Source organism: Pezoporus flaviventris, unplaced genomic scaffold, assembly GCF_033815535.1.
Source record: "Pezoporus flaviventris isolate CSIRO_AGI_PZ_B2104156 unplaced genomic scaffold, CSIRO_AGI_Pfla_v1 ptg000016l, whole genome shotgun sequence".
In the NCBI taxonomy this organism is placed as follows: domain Eukaryota; kingdom Metazoa; phylum Chordata; class Aves; order Psittaciformes; family Psittacidae; genus Pezoporus; species Pezoporus flaviventris.
The window spans coordinates 8,734,440-8,750,648 of NW_026892564.1; the positions used below are offsets into that span (position 1 = coordinate 8,734,440).

The following is a 16,209-nucleotide window of genomic DNA, read 5'->3' on the forward strand; positions in this document are numbered from 1 at the left end:
AGTTACTTTATATATTTCAGGCAGGTAACTCAATTCAGCGAAAGCTAAGCAAATTGAGTACTAAAAGGGTTTTTAAAACAGAATGGACAGGTTTATAGCCTGTGTAAAAAAATATAATCAAATCTTATTCATGTGCTAAACTGATGACCTTCAGCTCTAGCAGTGCACAACAGGCCTGGTTGTAAGGGAACAGGAGGAGAACTACTAAGGTAGATAAATCACAGCCTGACGCTGTCTGGGATTCTTCTGGATGCAAAGAACAGGGAGAAATCAGGGCTGATGCTCATATTAATAGACCTTTCCTACAAGACAAGGGTTATCTGATGCTTGATACATATTTTTTATATGACTTTCCATTTTCATTTTGTTTTATAGAATTAGTTACAACCTAGGTGCCAGAAATGCATGTAGAAAATGTATGATATTATTTGGCAACTATCAACCACCAATCTCTCTAAAATGTTTTTTGTTTTTTAACTTAAGGGTTCTCTTTATGTTCACTTTCCTCAGAAAAAAAAAAGATACCTTTTTAACTCGTGCCTATCTCTTACAACCTAAATTATCTAAATCCTTGAGTCTTGCAGGATCAACTGTGCAGAGAGTGCAAAGGGAATGCTAAATGTTATCATGCTGGTTTCATACTTTACATGTGTTTTGAACAGCTATACCAAAGAAAGCAGTGAAGAATCAGGCTTCAGTAGCCTTTTACATGCAGTTTATAGAGGTCTTTTCCAGTAAGCAAAAATAAATTGTTTGAATTTCCATAAAATTAACTCATACTATTAATGATTAATTCATAACTCAGGTATGCATCCTGGATGATAGAAAAAGAGTAGTTAGATAATGTTTTAATGAGTACCAGCTAGTAAAGTTAAACAACACTGAAAAGTTAAACATAATTGAAGAGTTAAAAGATACTCTGAATCACCAGTTTGAACCATTTATAACAGGGTGCTTTTATCAAATTAAGAATTTCAATAGTATTTTCAAAATATTTTATCCAGCCAAGTCACAAATAATGATATAAGTAAATTAATGAATTTTAATTGAATGTGTGATTTTCACAAAGAAGGAAAAGATTCCATTTAGGGTGTTGAAAAGCTGAAATAGATGAAATAGCCCTCAAAACACTTGTTTTCAGCTTTGAAATCAGTGCAAATAGGAAAAAAAACACAAAAACAAAAAAGCAACAAAAAACAACCCACACTTTATGTATTCTTTCTGACAACAAAATTCCTAATTTGTGGAACACTATTAAAAACAAAAAGCTCCAGCAAATAGCCTAAAAAATAGAGGAGTTCCTGACAGCTGAGTCATTCCTCTTATTTCATGGTTCCCCTCAACATTAAAGCACACTGCCAAACCTGAAAGCCAATGATTTGCAATGCCAAACCTTTCAGAACAAAGATGATCACTTACTAAAGATTCCTTAATTTTGTTGGTCAGATGGTCTATGAATTAAGAGAAGGTGTTCTGAGCTGGCACCAGTAAGCAGCAAGGTTGTCACAGAAAAACTAGCTGTGTAAAATAATCTCGGGTTGTATGATAAAGGCATGAATCATTTTGTACTCATAGATGAAAACAAAAAGCACGGAAAGATGAAGAAAATTTTATTTAAAAATGTATTCTTTTTCAACAGGTCAAACTTGGATAAACTTCGATATACTGAAGAAGTTGCTCAGTATTAACAACCAGGCTGAAGACACCAGGACTTGCATGTGAAAGATTTAAATTCTTTCCAGGCAATGGATGTAAAACTGTTAAAAATTTATATTCCAAACAACACAGGGGCTAAAAACCTGCAAGCTACAGACCCGCTGACTGGCTGACTACTTCATGAAAGGCACTTCAGAACAAACAGAAAGCATATTCAGAATGGAGGAAGGACTGATTGGCAAAGAAATACTTGTTTAAGAGTTCAAAAAGTGCAAGGACGAGAATGGATTTGAGAAATATATTAAAATAATAAAACGTTCTTCAGCAATACAAGTAAAAAGAGAACAGACATACCTGGGGTTTTGTACAGTAGGAAGAAAATGAGAGCTTTGGCATGATGCCTTTGGTAGCATAAAGAATTTTTTTTACTTTCCAAAACAGGACTGTGCTATAAACAGGGCAAATCTAGAAGGGAATGCAGGGAAAATGGTTATAGGTACATTCCACCAGTTTTGCTAGAAATACCATATGAGCTTGCAAATTCGATAGCATGTATTTTTAACAAATCTTTCCAGTAGGAAGAGTTACTATATGGCTGTAGAATAGAAAAAGCAGTAGTGATATTTTCAATAATGAATAAATATAATTCAGGCAAGTGCAAAGTTGCTGTTCCGTCTGCATGTAAGATACTGGAACAAATGGTGAAGGAAAGCTCATTAGAGACATTAGGAGTAAGAGAAAATTGGTGAAATATGACAAGAAATGACCAAAAGTAGATTTTGCAAGCATAGAACTGATAACGTGTTTTCCAGGCAAATTTAACACGAGAGATCTTAACTGTATTAATATGTGAAGCACTGGGTAATTGAGTCATATGTAAAATTGTCAGTAAAGTTGGAGGGGCCAGCCATCAAAAGGTAAACTGAAAGCAAATTAAAAGACCTATCCAAGCCAGATAGACATGAGTAGTGATGACGAACAGCAATAGGCTGGAGGAAGTTTTTTAGCAGTATTTCCAAGGGTCTGATTTTTCTCTGATAACTTCATTAATGAATGGAACCAACAATAGGTTAAAATCTTCCGATGAAAAAAAAAAAGCCAAACAGACAAGGAATAGACTAGCAAGGACCTAGAACAGCCTTTCCAGGAAGATGGAGTTCTATGATATATCTGGGACAAGGTAAAATGTTTGCTGTAATGGCAGTGTTTGGAGCTGGTGACAAAGAGGTTCTTTCAGATATCTTTATATTCACCGGGATGCTTCAGATCCAGAAGCCCATCTTCAACCTTTTATTTTAATCTGCGTTTCACAAACCACATGCTAAATTGGCATGGATCTTACTTCCCATTTGGATACGTAAGTAGTTTACATGTTCTTTGAACAGTCTGCCCACAGTATACAGCTGCTCTGGAGTCAGAAAGATAGTGCTTGTGAATCTGACTGGATTCACTTGCCAGCTTTACAGTGCCAATAAAGCCCGTAACATATGCACTAGGACCTGACGCTCATACCAGATCAGACTGAACAAGAAAAAGATTGGTTAGATATTTTGGGCAAGGCAAAAATCGGAGCATATAGCAATAGTACTTAATCGTTAACATTTCTGTGAAATACTGAGGCTAGATATAAATGTATTTCCCGTTTTTACTTCCCCATTACCAAACTTCATATGCTATGACTATTTTAGTAATAGAACCCACCTCTTTAGCTCTCCCAAATGCTAAACTGTTCAGGTAGAAAAGGCCATTTTAATTAGCACACTTACGAGATCTCATTTTGATGACTTCAGACTATTGGCACATAGGGTTTCAACTGATTGTTTCAGCTGAAGTAAGAGCTCAGCTGCTCATCAAGAAAGTAAGAAGGGATCTTGCATATGTCATCAGGGTCTTTTAGCTGGTGCCTCCTGTCTTGGGAGCACCAACAAAGAGCTGGTGCTGTCCGTATTCATTTCACAATACAGCAGCTAGCAGAAACATGAAATCTGATGTTCTGCAAACAAAAAGGTGAATGTAGGTTGGTTCTTGATTCTTTTTTACTTCAGGATGAGTGTTAAGTTATAACTGAATTCAGGTCTGGCTAGAATTATGCATAAAAACATTTTCTTTAAGCATGATGTTTTTAACTTGAGCTGGTTGCACTTCAGGAAGTCGTTGCACAATCGTTCTGTTCTGCTGGAGGCGCAGTCAGTGGTATGACCTCTTTCTTGTGTCAGCTCTTCACTGAAAACATACCCTAAAAGTCTCTTTGCTGCAGAGTTAATTTCAGTGATAGGAATTCACTTGTTCAGAGTTAAGTGAATTCTGCCCTACCAGTGAGGAGTGCATTTAACAGAAATGCTCCATCTCTCTCCTAGGTTATAAGTTTACAATGCAGCCTTCAGAAACCTAGATAGAAAGGCTGCCCTGCTGCTGCCTGTGGCACAGATTCTCTTGCTGTAGCTTTTAAACTGCATCACCGGTCTTTTTGTCCTTGATTATATATTCATACATAAAAGTAAGCGTGGAGTAAGTGACTGCTTTATAAATGCAGTGTCCCAGAATATAGAGCTCCTATCTGCAAAGAACATTTATTCACTGAGGACCTGCAAGGCCACTGTGTGAGCAGTAATGTAATCTGACCATGACTGCATGTAACTGAGGGCAGCCAGGCCACCAAGTCTTACAGCTGCTGACCTTGGGAATGCTGTGTTCACAGCAAGTCACAGAAAGGCACCAGAACCAAGAACAGGTGGCCTTGAGCTGTGTGAACAGCCTACAGGGTTTTAAACAGCTCTGATTTATTCAGCGTGACAGTCCCTGTATAATAAGGTTGGATTTGGAGATTGCAAAATAGGAAGTTTCCACATTTTTTTTATGAATATGATAAGGAAAATGGGTTATAGCTTTTCATGTAAGTGATTGACATTCACTCTGTCATCACTTTGAAGATTCTGAACAGCACCACTCATGCACACATCTTATTTCCCCTGCTAGTACGTGGTGTCTCAGCCAACAGTACTCAGGCAGAGCTTCCCACCTCCTGAACCCCAGTCAGTCCTTCTTTATCATTTGCCACCTTTTACCATAGTGGTCGTGTTCCTAATCTCAGACTAATAAATACCACTGAAATAATCTATTGAATTTTCTAATTTTCTTGTTATATCTCTTTCTTTTATTTTATATTTTTTTCTGTAATTGTCAGATTTAGATCCTGATCCTTCAGTCAGATGAGTTAATTCAGTGGAACTGTAAAACAGGCACACAAGTCCACACACAAAAATAGCAAGAATCTTTCAAGCTTGCAGCTGTCATCCTATTACAGAAGTAAATCACACATCTCACTACAATATCCTTTTCTCTGGTCTTAAACAAGTTTCTTCTTGTCTCAATAAAGCTGCCTGCTGTTGTAGTCAAATATTTAGAAACTACAGCTTGCACTTTGGGTTAGTTAGTATCTCAGGGATACTCAGTTGTATTCCTGTATGACATAATAAAAGAGCTGGCTGAATATGAATAACAGCCTAACTTATTCCATTTATTACAACTAAAATATTGGGAGGTAAAAATACACACTGTGTATATACAAAACTTTGACAACTCTGCAAAAGCATGTCCCTATGAAGCTATTTTCTGCTAGATGTTTCTTTCAGAGGAAGTGACTTGCACTGACTTCTTGATGAGGATGTGGCACAACCACTTTGGCACAGACACTTCCATCTTCTGCTCTAAAAGTGCTCTGTCAGTGTCTGTGAGTGCAGTTCTCAGTCCAGTCATGAAGATGTCTGACCTTTGCTTTCAGCAGTAAAGAAATTCTTGGTAGAACAAAAATTCTCTCTAGTTCTACAGTTTTTGCTCTACTTTAATTCCCATTTACCCCTACCTTCATATCAAAGTATTAAGTCAAAACTTCCTTTGAAGAGATCCTTCACATTTCCTGTCATGGGCCTTTTTAGATGGGCCTTCCTGAATTCTCTTCTCCCTATATCCCAGCAGGTTCATGGGTCTCTCTAACCCACAGCAGAAGATACTTATACTACCCACTTTCACTTAGAATAACACTGCTATTCCTCACAGTTATGGCTGCAAGCTGTGTTCTGTACTGACCTTTTATCAGCCTCCCAGTCAATGACCAGCTACAGGGCCTTGGAGACCTAAGAGCGACCCTTTCTTTATTTCTTGACGAGCAACTGAGTTTATACCTAACCTGAAACAGTTAGCTGAAACTCTTTCACTGTGCAGATAGCCTGAAACCATCAAAAAGAGGCTTCACTGATATGTAAAGTGACCCTTTTCCAGGCAAATTATCAGATACCCTTGGGAGTGCTTATAATTATAGTAGCTAATACACTTACATGTACTGATGATCTGTAAGGCAACCCAATGATTTTACAAAGTTGGGGAAGATCACATTGAATCATCTCTATCTTTTATTAAATCACAAGTATACAGTGAGCATTTGCTGACTTCTGTCATTTGTCAACATGACTTTATCTTAAAGAAGGCATAAAGTGAAAGAAACCCAATGATTTTTCCATAGTATTCATTTTTCATTTTATACAAAGTCCCTGTTACATGGCATCTTTTATCCTGCCTACTTTCTATTCACTAGCAACACTCTGTCACCACCTTTCAGAATCACATCAGTACTAGCAGCACCATTAGCATCTTATTCAGAAAAACACATATGTTTCAAAGTTTCACATGCCCCTGCAGCAAGAATAGTTAGGAAATGATCTGGGATAAAAACCATCAAATTTTTCTTGAAATTCCATCTAACAGTACTATACTGTACAATATTGCTGTTATTGAGGTTACAATAATAACATGGAAAATGTGTTTTGAACCTTCTAGGCTTTTTTTGTCTTGATAAATAGCACTAAGAGCTCTGTGCCTGATAAAGTGATGGAATCACATTTATGCTTGATATAAGAAAGGTAGATGAAAGCAGGAAGAAAAAAAATTATGCAGCTTAAGAGCAAAGCAATTAGGTTCTCTACAAAGATGACTTTTTTATTTAAAGAGCCATGCGTGTCTTCAAGCAAAATGCAGGTATAAGATATGGGGAGAATTTGAGCTGCACCGTTTGATCCAGCAGTATTTTGTCCACCTACCTTCTTCATCCATCTTCCTTTTCCATTTAACTTGACTGGCTGGGAGAATAGTAGTAACAGCCAGTGAAGAAAGGTGGGTGCAGCATTTTTGTTCCCTGGGAAATCAGTATCACTCTTCTACAAATCAGGATGCTGTAGCTGTCTGGGCTCATTCTGCACATCAAACTAAACTGCAGTGCAAATTTTCTTCCTCCATTTGCTTATTTTAAGCTCCAGCTAATTACAACTGTTTAATAGTCTTACTAAGATCACCCTGCGGAAACGTTACAATAATAGTCTTTCTGAGGATCATGACTACAAGATATTTTTAAGGTGAATGTGGAATCTCAAATGCTGTGCAAGTGCCCATAATGCATATGGTTGTGTGTGTGTGCATTTCTGTGAGTGCATACCTAACTACACAAGCTGACGGACATCTCACAAAGAGATCAATAAAGGGCATTTTTCCTGGCCCTGGCGTCAGGAACTTAAGGATGACAAAACCAAACATCTTTGGCATGAATATAAAGGCTCCTGGAGAATGAGGTAGCTTTATTCCAGTGCATTGATCCTTATCCCTTTTTTGGAAGAAAGTTTCTGGCTTGTTTACAATCCTTCCAAAATTCCAATTAGCTCCCTTCACAACTCCTTTGTGCAGTTAATTTCTCTAAGCTACTGGTTATCTCTCCTTCTGCTATGGATTTATATCGTGCTTAGCATAATGCATCACTTGTGCCCAACTATTTCTGTAAGTGAACACTGAATAAGCTAAGGAACTGAGGAGCTGTTAAGTGCTTTAAAGTAAATTAGGTAGCATCCGTCATGGACAAGAGTGTTCACTAAGTCCTATGGGGAAGGGGTTTCCTTCTCCATTTTCTTTCCTTCAGATTTTCTCAACTTGGACATTCATGAACTGCTTATTGAATTTCAACCTGCAGTTCATGAATCACTTTCTTAGATGCTGGCCTGATTAAATAATAACAAGACCATTTCCATAAAATGGACTCATGTTACTTTCTTTTTTTTTTTTTTTAGATGGCAGTTACAGAAAAAGCCCTTTTTGGGTAGAGGTTTGGGGTTTGGCAGGAAGCAGTCATCCTGCACTGTACTTACATTATTTCGTGTAGGAAATCCCCTGTTCTAAATTGGGATGCTAATTTGTGATTTTCTTGTCCAGGGTAAATGTTATTTGTTTGACTGAGTGCTGACCACCAGAATAAGCTGCTTCTGTTACAACCTAAAATCCTAAATTTTACTGTGTATATTTTTGGGGTGTATGTTACACCAAGACTGAATGCCCAATACTGAAAAAGACTAAAAAAAATTTACAATTTAAATAAAATATTTGGGTGTTCCTAAATTAAAATGCCTCATTTTCAATCCTTATGTTGTCACAAGGAATTTATCTTGAGCTACTGCAGCTCTGAGCTGCATTACAAAAGAGAGCACACTAGACCTATTCATTGGAATTCAGTAGTCCTAGTCTGCCTTTAGACTACATTTCCTGACAGGTATGTATAGTCATCATTTCCTTAGCATTAAGAGGTACCATAATGTATTAAACAGATTCAATAAAAAAGTGACCACAGTGATGTCAAACTTGAATGACTGTTTTTTAGTAGTCATAAAGAAGTTGCATGAGGAGAAGAGGTATTTTAGTTTAAGAAAAATTTTAGGAAAAATAACATTTCAATTAGCATATTATGCAGCTTTCAGCTGTGTATTTCTACCATAATTCAATTGTCAACAGCTTCAATTTTTTTTGTTGGAAACTGTAATCACAAATTTCAGTGCGATTCAATACGTCTTTGTTTTTATGCCTCTGTTCATAACATTCTTGTGCATGTACAACTGAAGTTGATCGCAGTTTGTTACTTGGCTATAAACGACTCAATATTTAACAACTTTTTGCTGTGTGTTCAAGTCTGTTTCCACAAAGAAAGTGCTTTATCGAGCACATTTGAAATAGAAATTAATGTGACAAAGTCAACAAGCTTTAGAATTGAAAGATAAAGTTTGAAGATGGAACATTATTCAGTTATGAATCATGTAGAATCATAGAATGGTTTGGGTTGGAAAGTACCTTTAGATCATCTAGTTCTAACCCCCCTGCCATGGGCAGGGACATCTCTCACTAGAACGGGTTGCTCAAGGCTCTGTCCAGCCTGGCCATGAACGCTGCCAGGGCTGGAGCATTCACTGCTCCGTGTATATCTATACTGTTGAATCTCTTAGCATGCAATATTCTTCAGACAAAAATATGTGCCTCTCACATCTTCTCAGGTTTCAACCCTTGAGTAATGGGTTCATACAACTATAAAACAGTTTAGAGTGGAAGGGACTTCTGGTGGATGTCATGTACAAAGTCCCACTCAAAGAAGTAGGACTTAAAATTGAATTAGGTTATCCTGGGCCTTGTCTGAGCTGGGTTTGAACATCTCCAAGGATACAGATTCTATAGTCTTTCTGGACAATATCTCTCAGTGTTTGACTGCTCTTACTATGAAAAGTTTTTTCCTTACATGTAACCATAATTTCACTTTCTGCAATTTGTATCTATTCCTTCTTTCCCTTTCATCATGTAGCTCCAAAAAAACCTTCCTAGGTCTACTCTATGCCCTCCCATTTGGTAGTTGTGTGCAGTCTTAATTCCTTACCATAGCTGCCTTGTCCAGGCTGAACAGACCCAGCTGTCTCGGAATCTTGCTCGTACATCATGTGCTCCAGCCCGCTGTCCATCTTAATGCCCCTCTACTGACTGGAGTGCTTTATCCTAGTGCTTTCTAACTAGAAGATCTCATTACTTTGTCATTAGTTTGTTATTTCACTGATTACATGATGTCATAAATACCAATGACCATAGAAGACCATGTCATAAGAAGCAGATTGTGAAAATGTGTAATTAAAACTAGTTCACCGAAAGTGGTCTTCTATTTTCTGGTTTATGTCACTCTTGGTGAATACATAACACATGAACACATACATGCTAGTTCAAAAAATGGCAGAAGACCTTTCCAGGTGCCTGGTGGAGAGAGAAATCTGTTTTGGGGACTCACCTCAAGATTTCCATGTATTTAAAGAGTATCTGCCCCTGAGATACATCAACATATAAAGAAAAAATTATGAGAAGCCTTGTAATTTTGAATATAATGTAACAAAGATATTATATACCATGTTCTTTAAAGCGTATTTTGCTGTGTATTTGGAATACGAGATGGGCATCATCTGTATTTTTCATTAATTTATAAACATAGCTTTCCTTAATGTTAAGAATTAATGTTAAATGCATTAACGTTAAATGCATTAACATTAACAGCATCAGCAACTGTGCTGTCAGTGTCAAACTTCCTTACAATTTTAATATTAGCTATACAACTTTCTGCTGTCTTAAAAATATCTGGCAGACAACGCTTTTAACCGAATAGGTCTTTTCAGTGGCAGGCAAAGTGATTTCTCTTCACAGTTTTTAAGAGAAACTCACTCTTTTAAGAGTAAATACCACAATAATGTAAAAATAATATGTAAAGATACTGCTGGGTTTTTGCAGCTCCTTTGGGGAGTGAATATTCATAATTGTCTTAGTCACTCTCAGTTTTTTGCCTTTTCTGGCTATATTCTTCTGTCTTCAAGTTGTTCATGTTCTCAGTTCAGAGAAAATACATTTCTCTTTCGAGTTTCACTAAATGGTTCTCCTTAAACACTCTCCTCAACAGCTCAGTCTATATCAGCAACATAATACGGTGAAGCCTCGTAAGGGATGAAGTACTGCTATTTTTATAGGATGCAAACTGGATTAAAATTCACAGAGTCCTCATATGATGCCTACTTATAAACTTCCAGGGTCTGCCAGAAGAAAATAGCTTATTACTCTTTTTCATAGCTCTTACTTGCAGATAGTACACAGACAATAAGAAATACCAATTCCCCTGTGAATCATGAATTAGAAGCAAACCCTTCCAAATGAAGCCACAGGAATGCTTTGTGTTCCAGGTTTTAAATTTAGTTTAATCTTTAAATAATTGCTTCTGTGCTTTTGTGGCTGACTTTTGCAAAATGCATAGGTTTCCTCAGAATGAATTCTATACCAGGAAGAAAGTTTCATCATCAGTAACATTCCTTAATGTTACTTTGCAAGCGTTTGTTTGATTATCTGGCAGATTCCAGTTTGCTTTTACTTCAGTGACAAATGAACCAAAACAAGAGGTAGCCATCTCCAAACTGACAGTGCATCCAGCACCCTGGCTACTAGGTGGAGCTTGTTAGTATTAGGGATTTTGCTCTTGTCAATGTGGTCCAGTTTGAGAGAAGTGGAGTGTTTGGGGGAAGAAGGTGGAGCTGTCAGTTGGTTGCTATAGAAGAGACAGTCACAGCTGTAGTTTCATCTCATTTATAATCTGTCTAGCAAATGCAAGCTCATTTATTTATAGCTCCTAATGCAATAAAGTAAGTGATTTGAAAACAACAAATTAGTGGTCTCAAAATGGCTGCTGATCATAAGCTTATCTCTTGGTGATTTCTAAGCATAGCCTTCACACATTTTTCAGTGGGAGAACTATTAGCAATCAACGATATCTCAGGATGTGAGGCAAGCTCAGCTTAAACGAAGAAGCTTGCATTCAAACTACTTTATTGTTCCAGCAAGACTACTGAAGTGGGAACTCTTTAATTGAAATTTGAGGACTGCCACCTCTGTTCTCAATTTGATATAGTTCATAGCATTTTCAAATTGGGATATTAGGAGGGAGGGGACTTTGTGTGCCTTCTAAGGGACTGATTATGGCTGGGACAGAGTTCTTTATTTGCAGTTATAATTTCTGTTGCACCTGAATTCATGGGTGGATTCATACAGAAAGACTGGATGTTTACACCATAATCTAAATTATATAGTGTTTTTCTATCAAAACACTGCTTTAGTGTGAATCATACTTGTTGGAGTCTACCTGGTGTCTAATCACTATGTTAGCAAATTGTAAATTTAAGCCGCAGCATGGCGGGGAGGGGGGGGGGGGGGGGGGGGAGACGGACAAAAATCAATCTTTCATCACTGCCCTGAGTCTCTATCTTGCTATTGACTGGTTTTGTGCTTAACAATTTCCAGTTTCATTTCTGTTTCTTTTCAGAGTTCATCTAAGTAAACACGGTGTAGAACAATTTTTTGCCTTATTGCATTGAAGGCTAGAGGTGTCTCCCTGTTCTTCTTGCCAAATGTGACCCTTATGACCTCGTGTGCTTTTTCGTTAAAAGCAACTGTGACCATATGTATTTCTCTACCAATTCTTCTAAATTAGATGAGGACTTTGAAGAGAAACTCTTTGGTGGTGTGCAAGATATGCTGTCAATACACAGAAGTCCCAGCCATATTTCCAGGAGAACCTTTATGCTCTTGGAAGTGCCTGTAGGGCTGTAAATTGACATAATTATGAGTTGTCAAAGTTAGCTACTGTTCTTGTAGCAGCAGCAGCATGAAATTAAGTCTAGAATGGAAGTCCAGGGAGAAAATCTATCTGCAGTGAACTTGAATCACGTGGGTTCCAGCAAACACAGGGAAAAAGGTTTACTTGTTTCAGGTTCCATTATAATTTCATGAAGCAAAGAAAAAAGCTTTCATTTTTTCAAAGGGCATAATTATATAACTATCAATATAGCTATTTTTAAAATTAGTAAACCTCTTGGGGAAGTTATTTTCCATTCTTATTGGGTATTTAAAGTATTTTTATATGTTTTTTAACTGAACGGATTGCTTTTCTGGTTAGAGAATCATTTGTTATTCACCCTTCCAAATTGTAAGTCTGTTTTGTTATTGTAGGTGCCTGAAAACAAGACAACCTATGACTAAGCAAGAATAAATCAGCCCAATTTCCTTCTATCAATCCATTTTCTTTAGGCTGAAGGCTCCTATCCTTTCACTTGAAGGAAACAATAGTGTTTACCTGCTTCTCTTGACAACAAAGGAATATTATCTCTACAAAGGTCATTAATTTACTCTAGTGTATTTTTACTGGCCGCTGCAGTGCCCCACTTTTACATCATGAAGATATGATGCTGTATAGCAGCATGTTAGGAGTGACAAGTCTGGTTAAATGACATCAAGTAGTTTGATAAAAATAAGGAAAGATGAAGATGCTAAGAAAAAGGAAGACAAGAAGAGACAGAGGCACCAGTGAGAAGATAAAAGAGAATGATGAAAAAACACCACAGCAACAAACCAAAAAACCAAAACCAAAAACCTGTCTAATCCAACTTAGTGTGCAAAACAGCAGAGAACTCCTCTGCGAGCCCTGCTAAAATTTGGACCTGTTGCCTCCTGATTTGGCTCCTGGAACCAGGAGAAATAATAGCATTATGAGCCTTCTGAAAACCAGTAGTGATTGTAGTTTGCTGGCCAAAAGCACCCCAGAATGCACAGAGGTAAACAGGTATTGGGGAGGGGTACAAACATGGTGAGGGGGTCAAAGCATCCAGAGACTTGAAGGAAGAAAAAAGCTTGGGTTTATTTTTAAAGGTAAAGTGTGGCTTCATGAAGCAGGGAAGAAAGGACTAAGGTTCCACGTAGGTTCCAGGCTAAACACTGGAGATCCTTTCCTGGCATCTCTTGGTCTTCAGGAAAGCTCCCATGCTTAGCCAGAATACCTTCTCCCAGCTCCTTGTCTCCACATCTTGCTTCTCTGCTCCGTGTCCATGGCAGACCATCCTTGGCCATTGCTGCTGCTAAAACAGCTGCCTGCCTGAAGATGCTCATTCTTCACTTCTTTCAGCTTTGTAACTGAAATAGCCTGTCCTGAAACCACAGCTATCCCTGAGAAGTAGGTCATATTCTACCAGTATAATAGAAACAGTCATATGTGAAGCAAAACTATATATTTTCTTATTAGCACTGTTAATTAGAAAAGAAGGCTTCATTTACTGAAAGGAATCCAAGTGTGTAATAATGTTTGAATTAAACGCTGAGTACATTTTCAATGGGAATATTCTTTTGATCACTGAAACTGAAGTGCTTCAGTGAATTATTCCCATAACTTGTTCTTGGGAAATATTTACGTTATGTATGAAACGCCTGTGAACTGTACTTCTCCAAACAATTAGGATGTTTAGTCATACAATAGTTACATGCAAGTAGCAAGATAGTGACAAGAGTAATGGATAAAGTTTTATCAAAATGACTACTTTATTGCTTGAAAGGAAGGAAATTAGAGCAAGGGCAGCAAAGAAAATGACATGTTGTCACCATTTATTTTAGACAAGAACAAAGTTGTGTTTTTCCATGCTCAGTGTAGCAGCAAATTCAAAGAAAAGAGCCATATATAAACACTGTATAATTCCAAACAAAATAAAATAAAGCTACATTCTAAGGTTCAAGAAAAAATCCAAAATGGTGAACCACCATCATAATCCTTTATTTCCCTGTGACCACCCAAGTTATCCTCCCTAGATCAGACACAGAACATGCCTGCTCTTCTAAAGGACCTGGAATACAGAAGAACAGTTCTCTATGGCATGAAGAAAGAGCCCACTCAAGCATCACAAACCTAACCAAAACCACTATGAAGGGTAAAGTGAACTTCAAGAATTATACAAGATCAAATGGTGCTACTGCAGATCTATCTCTGGAAAGTTGCTGTCAGAAAAGCAGAGTGTGTGTTCACACCTTCAGGTTAGATGTTTAAGGTGCCTGTCATATGTCTTAAGAAAAAGCTGTGTCAATGCAGTTACCATTTCTGCCGTTGCATGTAGAGCCAAGTAGGTCTTTTCTAAAGTCATAAATTACATGGTTTAATTGAAATCTGTTTTAAAATAAATTCTGTTAACTCGGTGCCTCTGAATTCACTGACGCAAATCTAACAGGAAAAAAAAGGGTTTAAGCTGATTGCAGACTGAACATAAAGACTGAATATAACCTTTTTCAGTGTAACCTGGGCAAATGCAGATAGTCTGGATTTATTCAAGAGAAACTTAAGGCTAACAGTATAGAAGTTTGTTTTTCAAGGAGGAGAAGGAAATCCAGAACTTACTGAGACAGTTTTCTCAGTCTTTCTCCTGTTTCCATCATACCTCACATGAGGTCATTTGCTCTCATGTGCATTAAATTCAGAAACATTTTCTTTACAATTTCAATTTCAATGCATCATGAATCACTTCCACTAATAAATGACAGCTTAGAATCACATGAAATTTCTTCTGCAAACAAGCGAGACACCCTGGCAGGTGTTAACTAATTTGGAATGATTTAAATCCTTCAGAAGAACTACTGAAATTTCAGATGCTACGCTCAGCATCAGGTCCAGAGATTGGTATGAATGTGAGAAGACCAAAGAGGGTCTTTGTCAGCTCTGATCCCATATAGCATGAAGGGGAAGACTTCTCGTATTCTTTGCTTCAGGGTAATTCCTCCAGCATTCATTGTGTATCAAAACCACATATAAACTCTCAAAAATAAGACTTTATCCATAATCTTGCACTCCACAGTATGCAGCCACAGCCTTAGGGAATTTTTGTAGAGGTTTCTGATGCAGTCAGCAGGCTTGCACCATGATTAGTTGGATTTTTAAATTATTTTTTAGCATTTCTACAAGTGTCCCTCATGCTTACTACTAATGATGCTGCTGATGATCAAGAACACTTCAGTAGTGAAGACAGCAGGTACCTACAGTCCTTCCAAGACCCCTGCTTTTCTTATCCTCTATTTCCTCTAAGAAAAAAGGATGTAGAAATAAGAAAAATATCTCCCCCTATAATATTTTGTTCTGTTAATGCATACACAAAAGAAAAGAATTGAAAGGACTGAGTTCATATGTGGCCTTTTACCTGTAGTCATTCAAGTCCAATTGCTATAAAGCTTTTACTATAGCAGCTTCTTGCTCTTATTGATAATAGCAATTTGCCTATTGACTTAAGCAGGAGGAAAGCAGGACTTCAATGAAGTAACTTATCTAGGTACACACTGAATTTTTTAAAGTTTGGCAGCAATGAAGTAAAAAGCATACTTCCCTTGATTGTTACCCGATCAGTAAATTGAGCTTTTTAACTCCAACCTCAGCAATGATGATCTAATAGATACCAAATTACTAGTAAGATATATTTCTTCTGATTCCTCCTTTCATACTTAACAGTGTTTCATTACCAATCTTAGAGCTTCATTAGCATAGAGGACAAAAGTTTTTGTCACATTCTGTTTTGCTCTTCATTATTAAAATAAATTAATGATGGTTCTTGAAATTTGTGAAGGATTGTCACTTCCAGTGGTCTAAACATATTAAGCTATCTTCTTGGAAGAAAACAATAAGGCTGTATCAGCAAGACTGATATTTATTTCAAACTCCTACTCTAAAATCTGCAGTTAACAAGGTCAAAAAGCTTTGGGTGAATTATGGAACAAGAATTCTTAAGATGATTTGCAGCAGGGATTTATTATGAAGCCAAAATTGTATTGTCAGGAGGAAGCAGATATGTAGTGAATATGAGCAAAAAACAGTCCATCTACTTT

The 16,209-nt window shown here is 37.3% G+C and overlaps 1 protein-coding gene across 1 annotated transcript in view; it reads left to right on the plus strand.

The window, feature by feature from the left end:
* LOC133269957 (acidic proline-rich protein PRP33-like) overlaps positions 1–11,717 on the plus strand; it is a 32,254-nt gene extending 20,537 nt beyond the window's left edge. The window contains exon 2 of the mRNA XM_061454715.1: positions 10,886–11,717. The gene's annotated coding sequence lies outside the window, so the exon portion shown is untranslated. The remainder of the gene's footprint in view (positions 1–10,885) is intronic.
* Positions 11,718–16,209: the final 4,492 nt, after the last annotated feature.